The sequence below is a fragment of the Pristiophorus japonicus genome, chromosome 4, assembly GCF_044704955.1.
Source record: "Pristiophorus japonicus isolate sPriJap1 chromosome 4, sPriJap1.hap1, whole genome shotgun sequence".
NCBI classification, from domain to species: Eukaryota; Metazoa; Chordata; class Chondrichthyes; family Pristiophoridae; genus Pristiophorus; species Pristiophorus japonicus.
In genome coordinates this window covers 36,290,065-36,316,299 of record NC_091980.1, presented here as the reverse complement: position 1 = coordinate 36,316,299, position 26,235 = coordinate 36,290,065, and the positions used below count along the sequence as shown (strand labels likewise).

Sequence of the window (26,235 nt, the reverse complement as noted above, 5' to 3'; positions counted from 1 at the left end):
AGCTACCTTATTCAATTCCTTCCAAGCAATTCACCGATTCATTTCATTTGCTTTCCTATTTCATTCTAGTTCAATAGGTGTTTCATCCCACCTACAGCATTTGTACATGACTATGCACATCTCCAAACAATATGTGAACTTCTTATATCTCTATACAAAATCTAATTATCTTTCAGTTTACCAGTTCCTTGTCTCAACCCATCCCAAGGGGTATCGATGTTCATTATGGAAATAGATAACGTCTCTCCTGTAACCATCTGCACTATCAATTATTTTAAGAGGAATATATAATACCAATGATAAACAACAGATAATTAAACATAGATATTAGTCCTACCATTATGAATCCTTTAGCAAATCACAATGAAAATCATTGAACCATGTGTCCATCTGTGTCCAAGAAATGGTCCTTTGGTCATCGATCTGTTGAAATACAAAATAAAATGAGAAATAGGTTGTCTCAGACAGTGACAACTGGTAGCTGGTAGCCACAGTGGCAAATATGTATTTATTTTAATTTAGTTATTCAATGTTTACCCTATTTCAATGAAAATACATTTTTATAATTTATTTTAATATAACAATGTAAAGCATTGAAGGTCAAATGATCCCATTGTTTATCCCACACCATTATTGACGGAATTGTCAATCAGTACAATATTTTAATTTGAATCACTGATTAAAAAACTGTCTTTAAAAATTTATTACCTTCACCTTTGCAGAATTTTTTTTACAATGAACTATTTTTTCATAAATTCTTTATGTTAGATGAAGGATGTTAGTGCTGAGAAATGAGATATTTCCTATTTTGCCAGTCAATGTCAGCATTTCCCAAGTTAGGTCAAGCACAGCTGGATACAGAGTAAAACTCTCTGTACTCGACCTAAAGAACATGCAATAGCTCCAATCTCAAAAGGTTATCCTTATTGCTCCTTTATAATATTGTCCCATTTTGTAGTTCCTCTTGAATGAGTTTGACACTTTCATGCTGAAGTTTTATAGTGTAGGCCCATGACTATCAGGAATTGGGACCTTTGCATCAGAAAGACAGCATTTTATTTTATTCTGGTGGATTTGAACCCCAGGTCCTTTAGCAGTAGGCCAGTGCCTAACCCCTAAACCATGACTTCCCAAATGCTTCCTCTTTTGATGTGAACAACTCCACTGGCTATTATTGGTCAAATAGGTAATAAGAAGCCCATAGAGGCATTTGAAAACAAAGATGAGAATTTTAAAATCGAGGCGCTGCTTAACCGGGATCGAGAACAGGGGTGATGGGTGAATGAGTCTTGGTGCAAGTTAGGACATGGGCAGCAGAGTTTTGGATGACCTCAAGCTTACAGAGGGTAGAATATGGGAAGCCAGACAGAAATTCATTGGAATAGTCATGTCTCGAGGTAACAAAGGCATATTCTTGAAAAGAAAAATCTTGCAGGGCTATGGAGAGAGAGCAGGAGAGTGGGACTAATTGGATAGCTCTTTCAAAGAGCCCCACAGGCACGATGTACAGAATGGCTTCCTTCTATGCAGCATGATTCAAAATACAAGCTTATTTAAGTATTAGCTCTCGTGTAATAATGCAGTGCTATCACCAGCAGTCCTTTTGATAATCCTTCTTTTCTAACAACATTCATTTTTGTAAATTATTAAAGTTGTAAGATTTTGACCCTCCTACTGGTACATCATTAGAATTCAGTCTGGATACACAGGTCCCCTCAGAAAGTTGGTAAGAAGAAACTACAAAGGCCACCAATAAATGTTTGATGGCACAGAAAAGTCAACTGCAATCTTACATTAGGTTTATTTAAGAAAGAAATAATTCCTTCTCATGAATATTTTGTACAGTATGAAAAATTATTCAGTATTAGATCTGGGTTTATTTTGCCAACCTGCAGCATTGAACTCAATAATATGACTGCATTTGTCAAAGGAAAATACGGATGGATTTAATGAGATAAACACATCAAATTTACAATATAAACCCAAGTTTCTTGTACCCGGTCCCTACCAACCAGCTAAGAGGAATGTGAAATAGAAACTGAAAATAAATCACTCTTAATAAACAAAGTCTCATATATTTTTTTCATTTTGTTGACCTTCAGAGGTCTCTGCAGGAGAAGGGAGGATCAGGGACAAAACGGTTTTCTTGAGGGCAAAGTGATTGGGGCTGAAGTTGCCCCTTTTTGTAAGAACAGTTACCACCTCAAAGGCGGTAATAGGGTGGAAATGGCAATCGGGCCATTGATTTTTTGAGGTGCAGAACCTGACCGCCCTGCTCCTGTGCGAACAGTGGTCGTGATATCATTAGAGTGCGCACCTCCTGGTCAAAAAATCAAACGACCGCTTGTCAGTGCCCCCGACAGCTTCACGTGGTCGGAAGCTGCCAGTGGCCGGGCTTTGTCCGCCATTTTATTTAAATTGTCAGCCGACTCGGCAATCGGTCTGACAATGGCGGCCACGGGTACGGCCGGGGCAGCCCAGCACCTCCTCTTGGGTGCCGGCAGCTGGCCCGGCTGAAGCCCTCCCTGGTGGCTCAGTGAGCACCAAGTAGGCCTCGCAGTGTCCCTCCCCTTTAAGTGTCACTGATGACACTGCCTGCCTTCCGCCCTGCTCCCCGCCCCAAACACTGCCCCAATGATTTTTAGGAAGAAAAGAGGGCAATTTCCTTCTATTCCACGCCCCATCGATTGGGGCAGTAATGAACAAAATTTTTACTAATTATCCGCCCCAAATTGGGCGGAGAGAAACTTAGGCCCCATTATGTTTCCTGAGCCATGTCGACAACATCATCATCATCATCATCAGAGGCAGTCCCTCGAAATCGAGGAAGACTTGCTTCCACTCTAAAAGTGAGTTCTTAGGTGACTGAACAGTCCGATATGTAAGATTCAGCGAAAACATCAACAGCAAAAACTTAAACTTTTGGACATTGCTTGGACACATTTTCTGTTGCTGCAGAGAGCAGACAGCATTGCCCTGGAGCAGGTCCAAACATATTTAACTTGAATACACATCAACTGGGCGGGAATGAGAATGGCTGAAAGCAGGAACATCATGGTTGATGGGCGCCTTTTGTCATGGAATGGGAACCCATCAGTGAGACATTAAGTAAAGTGGTCGGGGTTTCACAGACAAAGGCAAAGAAAAGCTATTTGACCACAGACTCATCGGAACCACACATCGAGGTACAGCCCAGTTGACAAAGGAACAGGCACAAACTTGAGTTTGCTTGTCAGTTGGACAGGCTCAGGGGAAGGACAGTTGGATTTTTGGCACGAAAAGGAGCATTTTTGCAAGTATAAGAGAGGCCATCTCTCTCTCTCCCCGCTCTTCAACACCTGCTTGCAACGCACAAGGGCTGAGCATTCCGTCTAGGATGGAGCGATGAAACACGATAGAGCCTTGCTACTTCGACTGTTAAGCTGACCTTGAGACTGGACTTGAAGACCCAGAAGATACACCTCATCGGAAGAAGCAGTGAGTAAGCCAGAGGGGTAATTGGTGAGCATTTATCCCAGCCCACGCATCTTTAAGACCACCGCATTGTATGAAAGGGTGTTGTGTGTCCCAACCAAGCCTCAGGGGTTTTAGTGGGGAGGTTTTTGCAAGGATCATAAGCGTACGCACATTCTGTTGGACAGAACCAGTGGTACAATTTTGAATCCAAGCAGGGGTGTTTTAGACTGGTACTTCGTGCGTTAGGGGCCTGTTTAGACAGGCCAGACTGTGTGTTGTACCATGTTTGTTTGTATTACACTATCAGGGTGTGTTCTTACTGGGTGCAGGTGTGTTTTAACTTTAATAAAAGGTATAATTGTTTTCAGTGCCTCTGGGTGAAGGATGGGAGGGGGGAACAATAATCTGCCAGGTTTGAGCTCTCCTGATTACTATCCATTTGCCTCTGCTGGAGCTTTCACGTGAGGAAAGTATAATGCTGGACTATGATGCCCCTGATGTTTCAATATGCTGCTGACACTAATTATCTAGCCTCACACATTAAGATTCATCTTTGTTTTTTTGCCAAGTGATTTTTGTCCTCGCACCTGAAGATTCATAACCCACGGATTAAAATGGGTCTAATCTGTATTCCGCAGCCCATTTTAAGACAGTTGGAAATTCGTGCAAAATATAAACAGAAAATGCTTAACTTTCTACTTTACTCACAATGGATTTGATTCTTACGATGCCCTGCTATCTCTAGGTTATATTTGGCAGCAGACTGCCAAATTTCATGTCCTGAGCACTAAAAACTAGAAGTTTGGGTAACATTTTACTTTTTGATTCACAAATCTTATACATTAGTCCATTAGTATTTTATGCAACCCAAGTTAATAGCAAAGAAAGAACAAGCTTGCATTTATATAGCACATCCTCAGGATGTCCTAAAGTGCTTCACAACCAATGAAGTACTTCTTAAGTGTAGTCACAGTTTTAATGTCGGACATCACAATTTGTGCACAGCACGTTTCCACAAATAGCAATTAGTTAAATGACTGGTTAATCATTTTCAGTGGTGCAGGTTGAGAGATAAATATTGGTACTGTACCATCGAATTTATTACCTCTGCCCGAGAGAGAAGATGGGACATTGGTTTAGCGAGGGGATTTGAATACAGGGGCAGGGAGGTGTTGCTACAGTTGTACAGGGCCTTGGTGAGGCCACACCTGGAGTATTGTGTACAGTTTTGGTCTCCTAACTTGAGGAAGGACATTCTTGCTATTGAGGGAGTGCAGCGAAGGTTCACCAGACTGATTCCCGGGATGGCGGGACTGACCTATCAAGAAAGATTGGATCAATTGGGCTTGTATTCACTGGAGTTCAGAAGAATGAGAGGGGACCTCATAGAAACGTTTAAAATTCTGACGGGTTTAGACAGGTTAGATGCAGAAAGAATGTTCCCAATGTTGGGGAAGTCCAGAACCAGGGGTCACAGTCTGAGGATAAGGGGTAAGCCATTTAGGACCGAGATGAGGAGAAACTTCTTCACCCAGAGAGTGGTGAACCTGTGGAATTCTCTACCACAGAAAGTAGTTGAGGCCAATTCACTAAATATATTCAAAAGGGAGTTAGATGAAGTCCTTACTACTCGGGGGATCAAGGGTTATGGCGAGAAAGCAGGAAGGGGGTACTGAAGTTTCATGTTCAGCCATGAACTCATTGAATGGCGGTGCAGGCTAGAAGGGCTGAATGGCCTGCTCCTGCACCTATTTTCTATGTTTCTATGTCTCATCCAAAGAGCACCAACTCTGATAGTGCAGCGCTCCCTCAATACTGCACTGAATTGTCAGCCTAGATTATGTGCTCAAGTCTCTGGAATGGAGCTTGAATCCATGACTTTATGACTCAGAGGCAAGAGTGCTACCACTGTGCCAGTGCTGACATTCTTAATGTAAGCAATTTTCGGATTGTAAAGCATAAACAAAACTCTGAATGTTCAGGCTCAGAAGCAATCATATTAGCCTGAATTCCTAATCTAAGAGATCTTGGACCCGAAATTGGTGGAAGCTAAGTTCCGCCCAAGTACCGCCCAAAGGACCGCTGGGATCCTGACGGTACTTTGGGCAGAAGTTTCATGGAAAAATCTTGGAAAGACCACCCAGCGGCAAAAAATGGGACTTACACGCTGAATCTGGGCAGCAGCGGGCAGTAGCTCCCACTCTCGGTGGCAAATGCAATCCTCGGCAAAGTACCGCCGAGAATTGAGTTAGGCCCAGGGAGGGGGGAGCTAATGAAATTTAAAATTTTCAAAAAGTAAAAAAACCCACTAGAAATCTATCCACCTGAATGCTTGCAAAAAAAATAAAGAAAAGTGAACTAACCTTCTTTTGCAGGTCGTACCGTTGAGGTTAGACCTGCCTCCACGTGGCGGTCCTTTCCCCTGCTGCAGTGGAGGACCACTCGGACCAAACTGGCAGCTTGGCAGCCGGGAGGACTCCTACGCGCGTTGCACGTCAGCGCACGGTCCCCAGCGGTCTTGGTCGTACCGTTGAGGTTCGACCTGCCTCCACGTGGCGGTCCTTTCCCCTGCTGCAGTGGAGGACCACTCGGACCAAACTGGCAGCTTGGCAGCCGGGAGGACTCCTACGCGCGTTGCACGTCAGCGCACGGTCCCCAGCGGTCTTCTCTCCCCGGCGGCAGGAGGCCTGCACCAAACTTGCTCGGTGGGGAAACCTCCCAGAAAACTCGGCGGCAGAGGACGGTAAGTCCACCAATTTCGGCCCCACATAGCCAGTCCAATTTTCAGTTCCAGAGATAAATGAGAGGCAATAGCAGCAGAAACTACCATGTCAAACTTTTATTATGATGTTGCACAGCATAGCACATGCATTGAAGGTACTTGAAGCAGCTTGAAGGAGAAGCCAAATTTGAATATATCTCTTCTCCATAGAAGTATTATATCTAATCAGGGAACCCGCAAAGGAAATAATTTTGTTCATCAGAATTCTGTGGGGGTGAAAGGAAGTGATTTGTTCCATTGTATTTCAGCACAATAATAATAAACGGATGGTTTCAGTCCATTGTAATTTTATGCAATGGGGTGAAGGGAGAGGTTTGATCTGTTGGCATCCTCTGTTTAAATTAGCTCTGTGGATATCTGGAGCAGTTTGTCAACATACCACAACAACTTATATTTATATAGCGCTTTTAATGCAGTGAAATGTCCCAAGGTGCTTCACCGGAGTATTAGGAGATAAAAAGTTTGACAATGAGCCGCATAAGTAGAAAATTAGTGCAGGTAACCAAAAGATTGGTGAAAGAGGTGTGTTTTATGAGCTTTTTGAAGGAGGATAGAGAGGCAGAGAGGTTTAGGCAGGGAGTTCCAGAGCTTGGAGCCTAGGCAACAGAAGGCACGGCCACCAATGGTTGGGCGATTATAATCAGGGATGCTCAAGAGGGCAGAATTAAAGGAGCACAGACATACCGACATAATCAGGTAAATTTCTGTAATCTGTTCTTGATAATTAAATTTGTGCTCGATCAATCAACAGAATTGCTCTTTGGCATATGTCTCTCTCATGGGATACATTTCACAGACCTGAAATAACTTAATCTTGAAACAGCTTAACCTTGCCAGTGAAAATCTAAGCGATTTTTGCATAGTTTGGAGTTGTGCATCCAATCAAATAGTCAGGTCCAAACAAGCAGCTGTCTAATTGGACACTTTCAATGTGAAAGGGCGGTGCTTTGTCACTGCTTTAAATTGTGATCAGGTAGAAGTTTATTTTGTTCTCTAATAAGGAGATATGGCATTAACTGAGATTTTAAACAGTTCTCCATGAGTATTGCTGGTGCTGAAAGAAACTTGTGCCAATAATAAATTTGCAGGCTTGAAATTCCTCAATAACAGGAAGTTTGTTTCCCTCCATAATTAATGACTCACAAACAAAACCATCTGAACCTGTAATGTTTAAACTTGTGGGGGCCGAAATTCAGGCTCCAGATAAGGCCTGTTACCACTGTGTTGCAGCGGCCATGCGACGGAATCCAATGGCCGCCGATTTCTGGTCGAATGGGCGCCACAAGCTAAATTAGGCAGGTTTTTTTTCTGGCATTTCCCAATTCCGCCCCGCCTGCTGACAAGTGGCCGTAGATGCATCATCAGTGCGAACACCGCCAGGACCATTTACCTCCATCCATATTCAGCCCAAAAAATCGAACCCCCGCCGAGCGATGCCCCGGCCAGCTTTTTCTGTTGGTGCACCTTCTCTTCTCACTGCGAGTCCTGGCTGCACGGTGGCCATTAATGGCAAGGGCCCACTGCCGCGGCCACCATTTTATTTTCTTTGCCAGACGACTTCCATGTCGGCCGGACTATTGTGCTCCCGGGTTCAGTCGGGCCGCCAACACAGCCAGCCTGGTACCCCGTCTTGGGTGCTAGGCTGCTGGCCCGGCCGAAACCCTCCCTGGTGGTCCAGTGAGCGATCCTAATTATTCGCCGATTATCTCCCCTTTCAAACAGGGGAGATATGCAGTGACCCAGACACACAATGACGTCACCACCGCTCCACCGCTGAGTGACAGTGGTGGAAAATCCATCCCGCTCCCACTTCCGCCCCTCACCAGCATCTACCGCCACATTTGCGCCCGCATTATGACCGGCTTCCTGTCCACTCCGAATAAAAGGACCAACAGATGAAAATCGATTGGGAGCCCGCCTCATCGGACCAGACCGTAAAAACTTTTTAAAAATGCAATGTGCGCCAGCTTTCTGGTGGCCATGAATTTCGGCCCCGTGATTTCTGAAAATGTGCTTACATGAGCAGGTCAGTAATTGTGGAGACAAACAGGTGGATTTCACTTCCCCCAAACGTTTCTAATTCTCCTGTTCCTGGTTATTTTCCACTGACATGCTCTGAGACGGTAAGCCATACCAAAACTCTACCATCAGGTATCTGTGGAAAATGGATTGAATTAAACAGAACATAACAGCGGCATAGACTATGAAATAAAATGGTGATGAAGCTGAGGACAAGGAACAAACACCTTGCATTTTCACACATGAGCACGATGGAATACTATAATTTCCAATTCTTTACCTGATGGAATAGCAGAGAGTTTCAAGGTCAATATCTGCCACTGTGTATGAGGAGCCATTTAGTGTATCACTCATACGTCTTAGATGGTGAAAAACATACATCACACAGTGAAGGGCTACATTCACTATGTAACAAGATTGTATTGCTCTAGAGGTCTCTCTGAACTGCATAGCATTCTCCTGATGCAGAGGTTTTGGCAGCCCATCACTTTTGAAATTTTGGGTCATGCTGTTCGAACATAGCAACAGGAGTAGGCCATTTCAGCCCTCGAGCCGGTTCCTCCATTCCATTAGATCATGGCTGATTCTTCAACCAGCTGTGTTGCTTGCCTGTCCCTGCCCAAATTTCTCTCCCCCCCATCCCCCACCTCCCGCCCCATCCCACCCAATTCTGTGCAGAAGAGGTCACCACGTCCCTGATGCACCGACTGAAAATAATAACCCACACTGTGTGCTTCACGTCTCTATAACATACTGTATTAACATTTTCATTCCCTGTGCTATATCTAAGACGTATGAGTGATATCCTGTGATAGAAATTATAAAATAGAATTGCTCTTCATAACATTATTGTGAGATTGGAAACAAACACTTCACCATATTTGTATACAGTGGAATTTTTTAAATGATGTGATCAGGCAACACACTCTGGCCACAAAGTTCACATTTCTATTACAGTTATAATAATTTATAACGCATGGAGAAGTGTTTGGAACAAATGGTTGTTCTTAAACTATAATATTTCTACCAAATACTTATTTTTTTATTGAGATTGAACCCCCCCCTAAGTCATTTAAGTATGCCTAATTTTACTGAGAAACTTCCATTCTATTCTGCAAGTCTGTCAGAAACTTCCACAGGACCTAACATGCAAAATGTTTTTCTCAAAATATTGAATGAATGATCAACGATTGTGTTCAAATTCTTGTACACTTTTGCCAGAACAAATCCTTTCATTGTGTGGATACCTGTTTGTTTCCTGGACAATGCATATTTCCTTACATTTATCTACATTAAAACCCATCTGCCATTCCTTAGCTTATCTGCTTAATTGGTCCAGATCTCTTTGAATATTCATTTTACTTATATGGTCATCTGGCCACATAGCTTGGTATCCGCAGCAAATTTTGTAATGACAATTCTTTTTTTCTTTCACGTCATTTGTGACTAATGTCACAGTAGGTGATCTGAAATGGAGCCCCTGAAGAACTCTATGAGCAACTGCTCCTCAAACACTGCTGTTTCCATTCAACATCATCCTCTGCTTTCAATCCAACTGGTGAATTTGGGCGTTAATTCCAGTTGCAGAAAACTGCTGTACACAGGCAGCTCTGGGAATGATGATTTCTATTCAGGCTTGGTAGGCTTGATAAAAGAGTGTCACCATGAGCAACGTCAACGTATATCTATTTGTCTGTTTGGGCCTTAAGTTAATTTTTGTTTCCTTATTTAGGACCCTGTACTACCTGACAGGGGAAAAAACTGTTTACTTTCGGCCAATGTATGCTGCACATTTAGGTACAGAGTGATATGAAGAAATATGTGAGCCATACAGGAACGCAAGGGAGAGAATTAGCCAATTTAACCTGGTGCCTAACATGTGTCGACAACATTGAAACAGACATGAGCGCTATAGTCGGCAAATGAATCTGATTGTTCACTTTTATCCAGTGTGTACAATGAGCAAATTGTATCATTCAGTGCCTCTACTGCACAGCTTTGCACAACAGGATCTTAAGACTCAGATGAACATGAATCATATAGTGCTGGATTGGAGTGAATTAATTCCAAGTGCACTGAATAGTATTCATTCGGTTAAATCATAGCATTGGAATCACTTACATTCCCAGTAACAGATTGGAGATTGACATTATAACAATACCATAACCTCTACTTCCTTCAACAACAATTCCATTTAAACCTCGTCAATAACTCCAGAGATGATTGTTCCAAAGTCACCTACTGTACTAATGGTTTTTGCAATTACAAGCTGCACTGTTCTGGAAGCATTGTTTCCTGGTTACTGCATAATAGCTGGCTAAACTGATGTTCATGGCTAGAAAGGTAGCTTAATGGTTATGTTACTAGATTATTAATCCAGAGGCCTGGATTAATGATCCAGAGAGGTGAGTTCCCCACAGCAGCTGGGGAAGTTAAATTCATTTAATTAAATAAATCTGGAATATAAAGCTAGTATCGGTAATGGTGACCATGAAATGACCGGATTGTTGTAAAAACCCAACTGGTTTAACAATACCCTTTCGGGAGGGAAATCTGCTGTCCTTTCCTGGTCTGGCCTATATGTGACTCCAGACCCACAACATTGTGGTTGACTCTTAACTGCTCTGTGAAATGGCCTAGCAAGCCACTCAGTTAAGGACAATTAGGGTTGGGCAATAAATACTGGTCTTTCCAATGATGCCCACATCCCGGAAAATGAATTTCAAAAATCAGAACAGATATAATAAAACAACGATAATATAAAAGAACTGTGACATAGCCTGTGTTAGTTCACAAACATTAAACAGGACAGGCAAGGGAGTGGTGCGTTCCTTTTTATTCAATCAACATAGTGTATGGGGGTTGATATTCAATTAGACAGAGGATGTGGATGACTGAGGGTTTGTGACATGGAGTATTATGTGCTTCAGACAAAGTCATTAACAATGAGATAGAAGCAGAGTGGTAAGTTTAGTCCTTTGAATTCCAAAAGTCATCATCATCTTCAAAGGCAGTTCCTCAGAATTGAGGAAGACTTGCTTCCACTCTAAAAGTGAATTCTCAGGTGGCTGTACAGTCCAATGCAGGAATTACAGTCTCTGTCACAGGTGGGACACAAGTGGTTGAAGGAAAGGGTGGGTGGGGAGCCTGGTTTGCTGCACCTTCTGCTATCTGCGCTTGGTCTCTGTATGCTCTTGGCGACGAGACTTGAGGTGCTCAGCGCCCTCCCGGATGCTCTGCCTCCACTTTGGGTGGTCTTGGGCCAGGGATTCCCAGGTGCCGGTGGGGATGTTGTACTTTATCAAGGAGGCTTTGAGGGTGTCCTTGAAATATTTCCTCTGCCCACCTCCATGTAGGAGTTCCGAGCAGAGCACTTGCTTAGGGAGTCTCGTGTCAGGCATGCGGGCGATGTGGCCCGCCCAACGGAGTTGGTCGAGTGTGGTCAGTGCTTCGATGCTGGGGATGTTGGCCTGAGCGAGAACATTGACGTTGGTGCATCTATCCTCCCAGTGGAGGATTGACGCATGAAAATCCCGCCAAAAGTATGTTACAGCTCTCAATGCACTCACAGACCAAAAGATATATATACACACACACATATATATTATAGATAAACATGTATATATGCATGCACAGTTTTTCTTTCATTCTGAGTTACTGAGCTCCACAATATCATGTTACTCCTTGAGCAAAATGTTCATGAAGAGATTTTCCATAAAATATCTGCTGCCATTCAGCTTCCAGTCCAGAAAAAGAGAAACAGTGTGCGTGAGAGAGAGCAAGTATGCCAGTAAACAAAACGAGAAAGGATAAAAGAAAAGGAAACAAAGAGAATGAATTGATGCTCAGTGTGCTTCACTGCGTTTGTGATCAGTGCCAGTGTATGCACTGACACTGATAGACTGCAGCCAGAGCCTTCGATGCTGCACTGAGCACTGTTCACTGGTACCAAGTGGAACTCTTCAGCGCCCCTGTCATGAACATTCAGAGAGTTAAGCAATCTCTGGAGACAAGCACATCTGCCCATTTAATGGTTGGTAATCTCCAGCGAACGGCATAATTAGAGAGGAATGTGAGACCTGTTGTTATGTTAATATGATGCAGAAGTTACAGCACAGAAGCAGGTCATTCAGCCGATTATGCCTGTGCCAGTACTACACTCTTCAATTGAAGATTTCGGTCCAGACTTTCCTCCAGCAGATCTGGGGTGGGTGAGGGTGGGTGGGGGAGGGGGGGGGGGGGCGGGGAACGGGTGGGTGTACAAATGCGCTCGGGGACACCCGCCACCTCCTTCCCATTGCTCAGTGGTGCAGAATAAGTCCTCCCAAACATGGGCATGCATTCTGAAATGAGAAAACATTGCACCACCATCATCATCATCATAGGCAGTCCTTCGGAGTAGAGTAAGACTTGCTTCCACTCTTAACATGAGTTCTGAGGTGGCTGTACAGTCCAATACAAGAACCACAGTCTCTGTCACAGGTGGGACAGATAGTCGTTGGGGGAAGAGGTGGGTGGGACTGGTTTGCCGCATACTCTTTCCGCTGCCTGCGCTTGATCTCTGCATGCTCTCGACGACAAGACTCGAGGTGTTCAGCGCCCTCCCAGATGCGCTTCCTCCATTTAGGGTGGTCTTTGTCCAGAGTCTCCCAGGTGTCAGTGGGGATGTTGCACTTTATCAGGGAGGCTTTGAGGGTGTCCTTGTAACATTTCCGCTGCCCACCTTTGGCTCGTTTGCCGTGAAGGAGTTCCGAGTAGAGCACTTGCTTTGGGAGTCTTGTGTCTGGCATGCAGACAATGTGGCCTGCCCAGCGGAGCTGATCAAGTGTGGTCAGTGCTTCATTGGTGGGGATGTTGATGCCTCTGTCCTCCCAGGGGATTTGCAGGATCTTGCGGCGACATTGTTGGTGGTATTTCTCCAGCGACTTGAGGTGTCTACTATACATTGTCCATGTTTTTGAGCTATACAAGAGGGTGGGTATTACTACACCCCTGTAGACCATGAGCTTGGTGGCAGTTTTGAGGGCCTGGTCTTCAAACACTCTTTTCCTCAGGCAGCCAAAGGCTGCACTGGCACATTGGAGGCGTTGTTGGATCTCGTCGTCAATGCCCGCTCTTGTTGATAGGAGGCTCCCGAGATATGGGTTGTGGTCCATGATTCTGGTCACTTCCCACTGTACCACATACATTGTGTCAGTCGCCCCGTAGCGACTGGACACTCGGATCATAGAGTGTTCCTGGCATACAATGATGCTACGGAGGGCACAAAAAGAATCCAAATTGAAATCCCTCCTCACTCCACCCTCCAAGAAAGTGCAATGAATTCAGGTCAGTTCATTATTAGATGCCCAGGCCAGGAGGCATCTGGCCCCTCTCTGTTACTGTAAGTGCCCGAGGCCTGAATAATTGATTTACCTCCATGCCCGGCCCCCCACCCTACCCATCTCCCCCGGCCCCCCACCACCACTTTGCCCCACCCACCACCCCGCTCAGAGGCAGACTTCTGACACAGGTGGGAACTTTGCTGGGAATGCAGCTAGAATCATACAGCATGGGAGGCCGCCATTTAGCCCACCGTGTCTGTGCCGGCTCTTTGAAAGAGCTACCCATTTAATCCCAGTCCCCTGCTCTTTCTCCATAGCCCTGCAATTTTTTCCTTTGCAAGTATGCATCCAATGCTCCTGTTAAAATGATTATTGAATCTGATGCCACCACTCTTTCAGGCAGTGTATTCTCGACCAAAGCAACATGCTGCATAAATAAAATCCGCCTCAGCTCCCCTCTGGTGCATTTGCCAATTATCTTAAATCTGTGTCCTCTGGTTACTAACCCTCCTACCAGTGGAAGCAGTGGCTCCTTATTTACTCTATTAAAAGCCTTCACAATTGGGAATATTAAATCTTCCTTAACTTTCACTGTTTGAAGGGAAACAATCCCAGTGTCTCGAGTTCCTCCACAAAACTCAAATCCCATTCCTAAATTATGCAAACAAGGATGACTTTGGGAAATCATCTGGGTTTAGCAGCAGGCCGTTGGTGCCGACAGAATCTCACTCTCGAGTTTTGGTGGGATTCTGCTCAAGTAGAAAATCCCATTTTCCATCTAAATTCAAAAATGGTTCACTTGGTAGCAGTCTTTCCTCGGAGTCAGAAGGTTGTGGGTTCAAGTTTCCAACCTTGGTATTCCAATCCATAGTCACAGAATAAGAGCTTTGTAATATTTACCCTTAAACAGTCCCATGGCTTCATTCTTCCAGTGTTCGGTGCCACGTGTCTTCCTCAACCAATACTACTCACATAGATTAACTGTACTAAATGGCTGCCACATTTTCCTACATAACAAGTCACTATATTTCCAAATGATTAACTGCCTGAGAGTCTTGGTGATGTTTCTAAGAGATGTGATGAGGGGCTGCATAAATGCAAGTGCTCGTTTCTTACAAAGAGAAGTGTGAGGGGATTTTTTTAAAAATGTAGTTATTTTCAAAATAATTCAAATATTTTGATATTGCAGAAGCTTCAGGCAAGACTCCAGCTGCCCTCACTGTGAGGATCACATGTTGAATAATGTTTATTTTCAGCCCACCCCTTCACTCAATCACAGCATTAGCTGTGCATGACCTTGACAGAGATTGGTTCACAACAACAGAAACATAGGTCTCAAAACCAATCAGAGTGTGATTTGTGACTCCCAGGAGGTATAAGATGGTGTACAAGACGGTGAGGTCAGGTACAAACAAGTGGGAAGAGGGCAAATGAGAGAGGCTCCAGGCTGCTTTTAATCTGGCTTTCTGCAAGGAATGAGTTTCAACCAGTTAAACCTCGGGAATGAATAAATCAGACTTCACACTGTCCCTAGGAGACAAGGAAAGTGAACTTACTGTAAGTAAATAAATTCAATTCTTTGGGTAATTAGATCATTAATTATATGACTTACTAATTACCCACTACTTTAACTGTGTAAGTGCTTTATAGAGCAGATAAATGAGATACTCCAGCTTTTATTGATTAGCTCTAATGTGACCATCATTTTGGTTGAACCTGCTCTGCTTCTCATGTGCATGGGCCCTAGTACCAATGTATACTTTCCAAGTTTTAAAAATTTGCCTGGGAGATCATAGATCATCTTACCAGCTCATGATTCTCAACATGGCAGGCAAACATTTGTCCTGATTTTTAGGCTTGTGTGCAGCGATGCAGCTGGGAATTTTCCCTGCAACACTTAAAATTGTGAGTAGGTACAGATCATCAAGAATCCTCCCTGGAGAAGTGTAGGGTATGTCAACAGTACTAGTTATTGTATTGACCCAGGATGGAACATAACATGAATGTGCTGTTGGGAAAAGAAAGCAGGTAAAATTGCAAGGGGCAAAAAATGTACTATTAATTCCTGCATCATAAAAGGGCTAATAACCTCCATATACTTCCTATTCTTGTGTATTTAGAAAGAGTCAGACTGAACACTGAGCTCAAAGTAAAGTGTGACCTTAGTCTTTAATTGCAGGTCTCCAGAGTGCCTCTCTAACCTGTGAAGCCTCCTTAAATACCTGTGCTCCCAAGGGATTACGGGATCCCTTGGGACTCCAGGGGATGAGCCCTCTGGTGGCTGTACAGAGTAAATACAAGTATACATATATAACACTCCCCCCCCCCCCCCCCCACCCCCCACCCCACACCCCAAAAAGTCAATAGTGTAACTATTTACAATGTGAGTCAATCTGGGGCCCTTCTTTCCTTGGTTAATTGTCTCGGTGTGACAGCTTGTGTTGTTGATTTGTTGGGCCCTCGCTGGACTGCTATGCAGCTGGCCTTGCTGGGCTGCCTGGTGTGTTGGGCTCTGCTGGGCTGCTGTGGATGATGGGTTCTGCTTTTTGGTCAACTGTGGTGCCGGTTGCCACTGGTGTGTATATTGGGAGATCAAAAAAGGTAGGGTCCAAGGTGGTTGCTCAGGATAGTCTGGGAATCTGAGTTTAATTTGGTCCAAGTGTTTCCGGTGAATGAGTCCATTTGAAAGTTTGACCCGAAACACCCTGCTCCCCTCTTTGACCACGACCGTGCCGGGAAGCCACTTGGGACCTTGTCCATAATTTAATACAAATACAGGATCATTGATTTCAATCTCACATGACATATCATGGTATGCACTTTGTTGAAGCCGCCTGCTCTCTACCTGTTCATGTAGATCAGGGTGAGCTAACGAGAGCCTTGTCTTAAGTGCTCTTTTCATGAGCAGTTCAGCAGGTGGGATCCCAGTCAGTGAGTGGGGTCTCATGCGGTAGCGAAGCAGGACTCGGGATAGGCAAGTCTGGAGTGAGCCTTCAATTACCCTCTTCAAGCCTTGCTTGATGGTTTGCACTGCTCTCTCTGCCTGACCATTGGACGCTAGTTTAAACGGGACAGATGTGACATGTTTGATCCCGTTACGGGTCATGAATTCTTTGAACTCAGCACTGGTGAAACATGGCGCGTTGTCACTCACCAGGACATCGGGTAGGCCGTGTGTGGCAAACATGGCCCGCAGGCTTTCAGTAGTGGCAGCAAACGTGCTAGCTGACATTATCTCCCATTCAATCCACTTGGAGTACGCGTCTACAACCACAAGGAACATTTTACCCAAGGACGGGCCTGCATAGACGACGTGTACCCTAGACCACGATTTGGAGGGCCAAGACCATAAACTTAGCGGCACCTCCCTTGGTATATTGCTTAACTGCAATCATGTATTACATCTGTGAATGCAGGAATCTAAGTCCACATCGATACCGTGCCACCACACGTGGGATCTGGCTATTGCTTTCATCATTACAATGCCTGGGTAGGTACTGTGGAGGTCATTGATGAAGGTGTCTCTGCCCTTCTTGGGGACCACTACTTGATTGCCCCACAGAAGGCAGTCTGCCTGTATAGACATTTCATCTTTGCGCCACTGGAATGGCTTCACCTCTTCCTGCATTTCCACTGGGACACTGGACCAGCTCCCGTGAAGCAAACAGCTTTTGACGAGAGATAATAAGGGGTTCTGGCTTGTCCAGGTTTTGATCTGCCGGGCAGTGATGGGTGATTGCTCACTCTCAAATGCTTCCATAACTATGGCTAGATCGGCAGGCTGCACCATTTCCACCCCCGTGGTGGGCAATGGCAGCCTACAGAGAGCATCGGCTCAGTTTTCTGTGGCGGATGGCGTAGTTATATGTGGACAACGTGAGCGCCCATCTCTGGATGCGGGCCAATGCGGTGATATTTATCCCTTTACTCTCGGAGAACAGGGATATAAGTGGCTTATGGTCACTTTCCAATTCGAATTTTAGGCCAAACAGGTATTGATGCATTTTCTTTACCCCATAGACACACACTAACGCTTCTTTCTCAATCATGCTGTATGCTCTCTCAGCCTTAGACAGACTCCTGGCTGCATAAGCAATCGGTTGCAGTTTCCCAAAATCACTAGCTTGTTGCAATACACACCCAACGCCATATGACGACGCATCACATGCTAGTACCAAACACTTACATGGATCATACAACACAAGCAATTTGTTTGAGCATAACAATTTTCTCGCTTTTACAAAGGTATTTTCTTGGCTTTTGCCCAAAACCCATTCATCCCCTTTTCATAGTAAGACATGCAGTGGTTCTAACAGTGTGCTGAGACCCAGTAAGAAGTTACCAAAGTAGTTCAGGAGTCCCAGAAATGACCGCAGCTCCGTCACGTTCTGCGGCCTCGGTGCGTTCTCTATTGCCTCCGTTTTTGCGATGGTGGGCCAAATGCCATCTGCCGCAATCCTCCTTCCCAGGAACTCCGCTTCAGGTGTCAGGAAAATGCAGTTCGAGCATTTTAACCTGAGCCCCATGTGGTTGAGTCGACAGGAACCTCCTCCAGGTGATGCAGATGCTCGTCTGTGTTCCGACCTGTGACCAAGATGTCGTCCTGGAAGACCACGGTGTGCGGGACCGACTTCAGTAAGCTTTCCATGTTTCTCTGGAATATCGCCGCTGCTGAGCGGATTCCAAATGGGCATCTGTTATAAACAAAAAGACTTTTGTGCGTGTTGATGCAGATGAGGGCCTTCGATGATTCCTCCAGTTCCTGCGTCATGTAGGCTGAAGTCAGGTCCAGCTTCGTGAATGTCTTTCCTCCCGCCAGCGTAGCAAAGAGGTCGTCGGTCTTTGGTAGTGGGTATTGTTCCTGCAGGGAGAAACGATTGATAGTTACTTTGTAATCGCCACAGATTCTGATGGTGCCGTCTCCCTTGAGGACTGGGACGATAGGATTGAACTCGATCGGGGAAATGATGCCCTCCCTTTGCAGCCGGTCGATCTCGATCTCTACCCTTTCTCTCATCATGTACGGTACTGCTCTCACCTTGTGATGGATGGGTCGCACACCCGGAATTAGCTGGATCTGCACTTTTGCTCCTTGGAATTTTCCAATGCCTGGTTCGAACAGCGAAAGAAATTTGTTTAAGACCTGGGCACACAAAGTGTCATCAGCGGGCGATAGCTCTCGGACGTCATCCAAGTTCCAGCATATCTTTCCCAGCCAGCTCCTGCCGAGCAGCGTGGGACTATCGCCTGGTACCACCCAGAGTGGTAGCTTGTGCACCGCTCCATCATAGGAGACCTTTACGGTAGCACTGCCGATTCTTTCGTGTAAGTTCTGAGTTTCGTGCGAACTGGAGTGAAGACTGGCCTTGAGGCCTTGTTGCACCACAAGCTTTCGAAGGTTTTTTTGTCCAAGATGGACTGGCTCACGCCTGTGTCCAGCTCTATTGACACCGGGAGTCCATTTAGTTCAACATTCAGCATTATCGGGGGACATGGTGAATGTGTGCACCCCATGTACCTCTGTTTCCTCGATCGGAGGCTCTGGTTCATCGTGATCCTCCGTGGATCTGTCCTCCTCTGCAAAATGGTGGTTTGCAGGTTTAACAGGCTTTGCAGCTCACCTGCACACGTTGGAGGTGTCCCATTGTTCCACAGCCCTTCCAAACATACTCTTTGAATCAGCATGAATGGAAATGATGATCACCCCCGCAGCGTCAACAAGGTGTTAATGGCCTTGCGTTCATCACTCTTGATGGTGGACTCTGAGACATCTGCGGACGTGTAGCTGCAGGTATGTGTGACCTGCCCTGTATGTTACGATTCGAAAACAACCTCACTTTGTTCACAGTACTTGTAGCAGCACTTGTGTGCTGAGAGATCTGCTTCGTATTGTCACTGGTGGCAATGAATGCCTGGGCTATCGCTATGGCCTTACTCAAGGTTGGGGTCTCTACAGTCAAAAGTTTGCGAAGTGTGGTTTCGTGGCCAATGCCAAGTACGAAAAAGTCTCTGAGCATGTGCTCCAAATGTCCTTCAAATTCGCAATGTCCTGCAAGGCGTCTTAGCTCGCCACTTCCTGGCCTTCAGACCTTTTGTAGGTGTAGAACTGGTACCTCACCATCAAAACGCTTTCCTTCGGGTTCAAATGCTCTCAGACCAGTGTGCACAAATCGTCGAACGATTTCTCCGTGGGTTTAGCTGGAGTGAGCAGATTTTTCATGAGGCCATATGTTGGTGCCCCACAGACAGTGAGGAGGATCGCCCTTCGTTTGGCAGTGCTCTCGTCCCCATCTAGCTCATTGGCCACGAAGTATTGGTCGAGTTGCTCCACAAATGTTTCCCAATCATCTCCCTCTGAAAATTTCTCCAGGGTGCCCACTGTTCTCTGCATATTTGGGTTTGCTATCTGTATCTCGTCGCCAATTGTTGTGTATGGAGAAAGAGTCAGACTGAACACTGAGCTCAAAGTAAAGTGTGACCTTAGTCTTTTATTGCAGGTCTCCAGAGTGCCTCTCCAACCTGTGAAGCCTCCTTAAATACCTGTGCTCCCAAGGGATTATAGGATCCTACAGAGTAAATACAAGTATACCTATATAACACCTATAGTAATGCCCATCAACTTAAATGACATTGGAAAAAAACATCCTTATTGAAGAAAGAGGCTAGAACATCAGTAAGAAAATGAGTACATAAAACGTGTTACATAATATAATGGATAAGTTATGCCTGGTGTAACTTTTTGGAAGTTTATCCAAATTTGAGATTGATATGGTAAACAGAAGTAATGGAGAGGGTTGATGAGGGTAGTGCTGTTGATGTGTATCAAGACTTGCAAAAGGCATTTGATAAAGTGCCACATAATAGACATGTCAGCGAAACTGAAGCCCAGGATTAAAGGGACAACAAATTGACTGAGGAAAACAAGAGTAGTGGTTAACAATTGTTTTTCACACTGGAGGTGTTCCCCCAGGGGTCAGTATTAGGACCACTGCTCTTTTTTGAGTGGTAATGAGGAGAATTTTTTTTTAATATAGCATGTTATAATGATCTAAAATGTACTGCCTGAAAAGTTGGTGGAAGCAAATGTAATAGTAACCTTCAAAAGGGAATTGGATAAATACCTGAAAAGGAAAAAAATACAGAGCTATGGGAAAAGAGCTGGGGAGTGGGACTAATTGGATAGTTCTTTCAAAGAACCGGCACCAGGCACGATTGGCCTCTTTCTGTGCTGGTTCTATGATAAGAGAGGGGATTTTCTTCTTGCCCTCCCCACCCCCATCAGAAATGTACCGTGCTTGCTGAAGGAGCAGTACTTCCAAATTTCCAGGCTTGAACACCCCCCCCCCAGGAACAGGGCTGGCTCTTTTTTTAGGGACTTGCACTGGGAAAGGGGGCGGGGGAGGGAGCTGTAAGTCCTAGACAATCACAGCTGCACTCTCAGGTGCCAGCATTGGGGCTTGTGGAGGGGTCCTGGCACAAGCCCTGTTCTGGGTTTTTGAGATGCACTTCCATGTGTGTGTCACATGGGCGCATTCGGAGTCAAATAAGTCAGTAGGGCTAGATGCACATCTTCCTACAACACATCGTCCTGCTTCATTTATATCTCAACAATGGGCATGCTCCGAAGGCAGGTTAAACCCTCTGGTGGTAGCTCTGGTAATGTCATAGTGTGGCAGGGTGGGGGAAGGTGTGATATTCTGGGTCTCTGGCCCTATTTCCCCAGGTGCAGCGAAGAGAACAATCTCTCCTAAAATGTTTCAGCTTTGGCGTTCAGAAGAATAAAAGGTGATCTTATTTAAAAGGTATAAGATTATGAGGGGGCTTGACAGGGTAGATGCAGAGAGGATGTTTCCCCCTCGTGAGGGAATCTCGAACTCGGCTTGGTTTCAGAATAAAGGGTCGCCCATTTAGAACTGAGAATGAGGAGGAATTTCTTCTCTGAGGATCATAAATCTGTGGAATTCTCTACTCCAGAGAGCTGTGGAGGCTATATTTAAGGCGGAGGTAGGCAGATTTTTGAATGATAAGGGAGTCAAAGGTTATGGTGAGCAGGAAGGGAAGTGGCGTTGAGGTCATGATCAGTTCAGCCATGATCTTATTGAATGGCGGAACAGGCTCGAGGGGCCAAATGGCCTTTTCCTGCTCCTATTTCTTATGTTCTGTCGTCATTTTGGACATCATTTAAAGCCCACAACATTGACTATTCTATAATTGTTAAACTAGCCATTCTCTCTATTGCTGTTCTAGATAAAGCCGTGCAGTACCTGATCGGATTCGATTTGTTCTGCATTTCCTGGTGCATCTTCTTCAGGCAAGAGCTGATAGTGAGAGAGGTGTTCATGGTCCAATACCATAATTTATGCACTTAGTATACAGAAGCTGGCACAATGACAGATTCTGATGACATAGTGCAACTATTACCCACGTGTGTCCTGTATATAAAGAGCTGACACTGAGGCAGATATTACCTGTTATGTACTGCATGTAGAGGAACAGACACTAACAGGAGAAAATATTAGCTTGAAAATAGAAATTATTGTGATTGCGACTGAGGTATGGAGGTAACCTTGTGTGTAAGACTGTTATGTTCACCTCAATGTCTTCAGATTAGGTTAACGTGACCATCATACCAATCACAGCCACAATCACAGCAGTGTGGTTCAACAACCTCCACTATTATACCAAATCAAGGCCACTGGTTTACAGATTTGACATCCTCATGGTTAACACCTTCACGGCTTTGCCCCTTCCCTATCTCTGTAACTTTCTCTAGCTTTCAACCCCCATCAAACTCCCTGTCCGTGTGTCTCTGGTCTCTTGCACATCGCCCCTCTCTTCGTCCCACCTTTGGTAGCTATGCCTTCAACCGCCTAGACTCCATGCTCTGGAATTCTCTCCATAAACTTCACCTTTCATCTGTAAAAGCCACCTTTCTGATTAAGCTTTTTGTCACCTCTCCTAAAATCATTTCTGTTGGGCAACATCCATTTTTTGGTTATGCCTCGGGATATTCTTCTATGTTAAATGAACTATATAAATTCAAGCTGTTCTTTATGTAAAACCCAAAGATCTTGTTCGTTAAACAGAATCTGACCTATTTAGTCACTAAACCATTTGCTGTAATTATAAATGGATGAAATAATAAAAACTCTCCACCGATCTTCTTGTTCCCCAAACGTGAGAGGATTTCCAAACTACTTTCTTGATTGCCTCTTCACTGTGTACAGTTTCAGCCTTTGATATGTAAAGCTTTGCTGTTTAATGCATTCAGATTTCTTATTTCCTATCTGTACAATCAGGTGCAGGTGCAATATTGAATATGAATGGCTGTTACTTGCACTGACAATGATTTGTCTCTTAACCTCAGCACACTGTAGCATTATAAATCCATAGTTAGCATAAGATGATGGTTGAGGGCCTTCTCCTTGAACTGTTGGAAGTCCTTAAGGTGATGTTGCTCCAACAGTGTTCGATGTAGAATATTGATCCATTGTCAATGAAGCAACGGTGATATATCTCCAAGTCAGGATGGTATGCAACTAGCAGGGAAACTTGGAGGTAACGATGTTCCCAAGATACTACTGGTCTTATTCTTTTCGTTGGGAGAGGTCACAGGGAATGGAGGCACGGTCAAAGTCACCTTGGTTAGTTGCTGCAGTGCATCCTCATCGATACTGCATCCACAGTACTCCAGCCATGGAGAGGTTGAATATCGAGGCCAATGTCAGGGGCACCAATCAATCAAACTGCTTTGTCCTGGATGGGATCAAGATTCCCGAGTGCTGTTGTGGCACCCATGCAGGCAAATGATAAACATTCCATCATAATCCTGAGCTTCTTCGTAGTTGAAAAATACAGCAGCCCAAATGCAGGCCAATGATGTGGGAGAAGCTCTTGCAAACATTAAAATGGATCCAGCATTTGGATATTGGAGCGCAGTAAGTGAAGCTGTCCACATGCATACAAGCATGCAAACACAGAGCTCTGCTTTGCCTGTGGGTGAGCAGTATAACTCATTCCCCTGGGCTCAAAAGCATGTTCCTGTATGATAATGGGGCTACTAATAACAACATTATATCGCACTGTTATTAATAAACAATTCCTTCTAACCAGCTTGTGCCAACTTTGCTTATGAGTTGCTATGTCATAAACAAACCCTTTAATGCACATTTAAAAGTCTGTGCGCTTTTTTAAAACTCGTTTGAGCAAGCAATTAGAAATATATTCAATTAATGGAAAGAAAAGATACACATGTTGGTAAATGCCTGAGAGTCAGCCTGGCTTAGGGAAGTGCAAGGGTGTAGTAGTATAAAGTGGTATAAACTATTCTTTATCTGTTTCTAATCTGTCAACAGCACACTAAACAAAATTCAGATGAATAGCTGATGAAACATTTATGGAGTGAATCCAGTTGCAAATTAATTGAATCAAGGGTGTCTAATTTGCCTCTAATTTTATTTTTCTATACATTCCCATTCGAACATAGTGAGTGGGCTGCAGCATAACAAGCACAGTTAATTAATCAGGGGAGAGATTGCAACCAAACAGACTACAGACGTTAAACACATTCTTACAACTTGTGTGGTGGGGGATGTCGGGTTATAAGGCGTTTCTGTAGAAAGAGAGTGAGTAATTGTTATATTTCAAGCACTTACTACAAGCTCAAACACATCAATGAAATTTGGAATAAAATGCAGCAGACTTTTCAAATATTTATTTTCGTTGCATTAGTTGATTGGGTGGGCAGGGGAGGTAGCGATGGCTGTGAAAGGTGGGAGCAGTGGTGATCGGGGAGGGGTTAGTGATGGTTTAGAAGAGGGGGGGAGCAGTGGTGATCGGTGCGAGCAGGTAGTGGTGGTGGGGTGGGTGGGGGGGGGGGAGATGAAGGGAGATAGTGGTGGCTGGGGGTGGGAGGAGGGTGATGGGAGGGGGGTGGGGGGGGGGGAGGAGTGCAGGGTGCAGTGGTGTTTGAAACGGTAACCATTCTTTGAACGTGGGATCGAGGAGAACTCCTGCTCCTCATGGTGCCACAATCAGCAAAGTATAGTTGAAAAACTTATCTTGTTGCTACAGCCTAATAGACTATTTTTTCAAATGCGTATCACTTCCTTTTTGAAAGCTATACAGAATCTGCTTTCAACACTGTTTCTGATGGAGATCTCCACATTCTAACAATCTTCTGCTTAAAATAAATCTCCTGACCTCTCTATTCTTTTGGTGATGATCTTATATTTATGCTCTCTAATTAACAACCCCATGACCAGTGAAAATAGCTTTTCCCTATTTATCTTATCAAAACTCTTCATAATTTTGAACACCTCTAACCTTCTGTGCTATAATTAAGAGCCCCAGAGCTAGAAATTGCTCCCCTCAGCGCCACTCCGTAGCACCATTAGATGGCGCTAAAATGCCAGCCGCCGCTCTTTCACCAGCTGGTAGCAGTTCCTGTGACAGGAACTGGTAGCACCATGCCAGAAAAAATGGCGGCATGTTGATGCCAACGTCAACTTAACGTCACCAACGCAAACTTCGACCCTAGCACTGAATTCAGCATTGGGTCATAAGCATGCTGCAAACAGGCTGACAGTTGAGATGTCTCTATCTCTTAAAGGGACACAAACATCTTTCAGGTAAGTTTAGATTTAAGCTTTTGGACTGTTTGTTTTTGATTTTATTTAAGTAGTGGCTTCAATAGATACGCACTAGATGTGAAAAGTTTTTCTTAACTGCTGCTGGACGCTTGGAAGAGTTCGGATGGTAAATGAAGGCCTTTGATAAGATAGAAAATGCTGCAAATACTCAGAAGGTCAGCCAACATCTGTGGAGAGAGAAATAGAGTTCGAGTTTCAGGTCAAAATGCTGCCTGATAAGCTGAGTATTTCCAGCATTTTATGCTGTCATTTCACATTTACAGCATCTGCACAGAGGGAAGAAGAAGAAGCAGAAGAGGAGCAAGTTGAAGGAAGGATATATCCCAGACAGTCCCTTTTCTGGCCAAGATATCTGGGATGGGATTATCCGCCTCCGGTCCCAGTGACCACAACCCGAATTCCACTTTCAAGATTTGTCCCACAGCTTACGTTCTATCTGTTACTGACCATCACAATGTCCTCTTGGCCACAATGCTAAAATAAAACCCACCACAAAGCAAACTTTCCAATCCACCTATATATGTCTATCCATCCAATAGGTCATCAAGAAATCAACTCATCACCCGTAAGCATTCTCTTGTGTGCGCCTTTGCCTATCCTACTGATGCCACGCAGTGCTATCCTAACCCGAAACGCAGATTGTTAGTCGGTGAGTGATTAGGGGTGTGGGTCATGCATTGAGCAGTGTGTGAGTCTAGAGGTGCAGTTGGTAAAGGGCAGCTTTTGAAAGTGCATTCATTGACCTTGACCACTGGTCTGAGGTCATGAAGCTTCTTTGGGCACTGAAGCCAGGTGGTGGGGGCGGCACTGCTGGCAGTGTGACCTCGGTGATGTCGTCCCTCAAACGTCTTTCTGGCCCCTGTGGGTGGAGGAGCTGTCTTACTGCAGCATGGCTGGGAGAAAGCTGCTGACTTTTCGTAGGGGACACTGCAGATGGTCTTGCTGGTTGACCTTGAGGAGTTGGTGGCTAGGAGTATCAAATCAATCTACTTCTTCACTCTCC

The 26,235-nt window shown here is 44.7% G+C and overlaps 1 long non-coding RNA gene across 1 annotated transcript in view; it reads right to left on the bottom strand.

Moving 5' to 3' along the window:
* Nucleotides 1-407: 407 nt before the first annotated feature.
* The window catches only part of LOC139262035 (uncharacterized), a 183,671-nt gene continuing 157,843 nt past the window's right edge, over nt 408-26,235 (bottom strand). Inside the window, exon 3 of the long non-coding RNA XR_011592862.1 lies at nt 408-423. This is a non-coding gene — a long non-coding RNA (uncharacterized lncRNA). The remainder of the gene's footprint in view (nt 424-26,235) is intronic.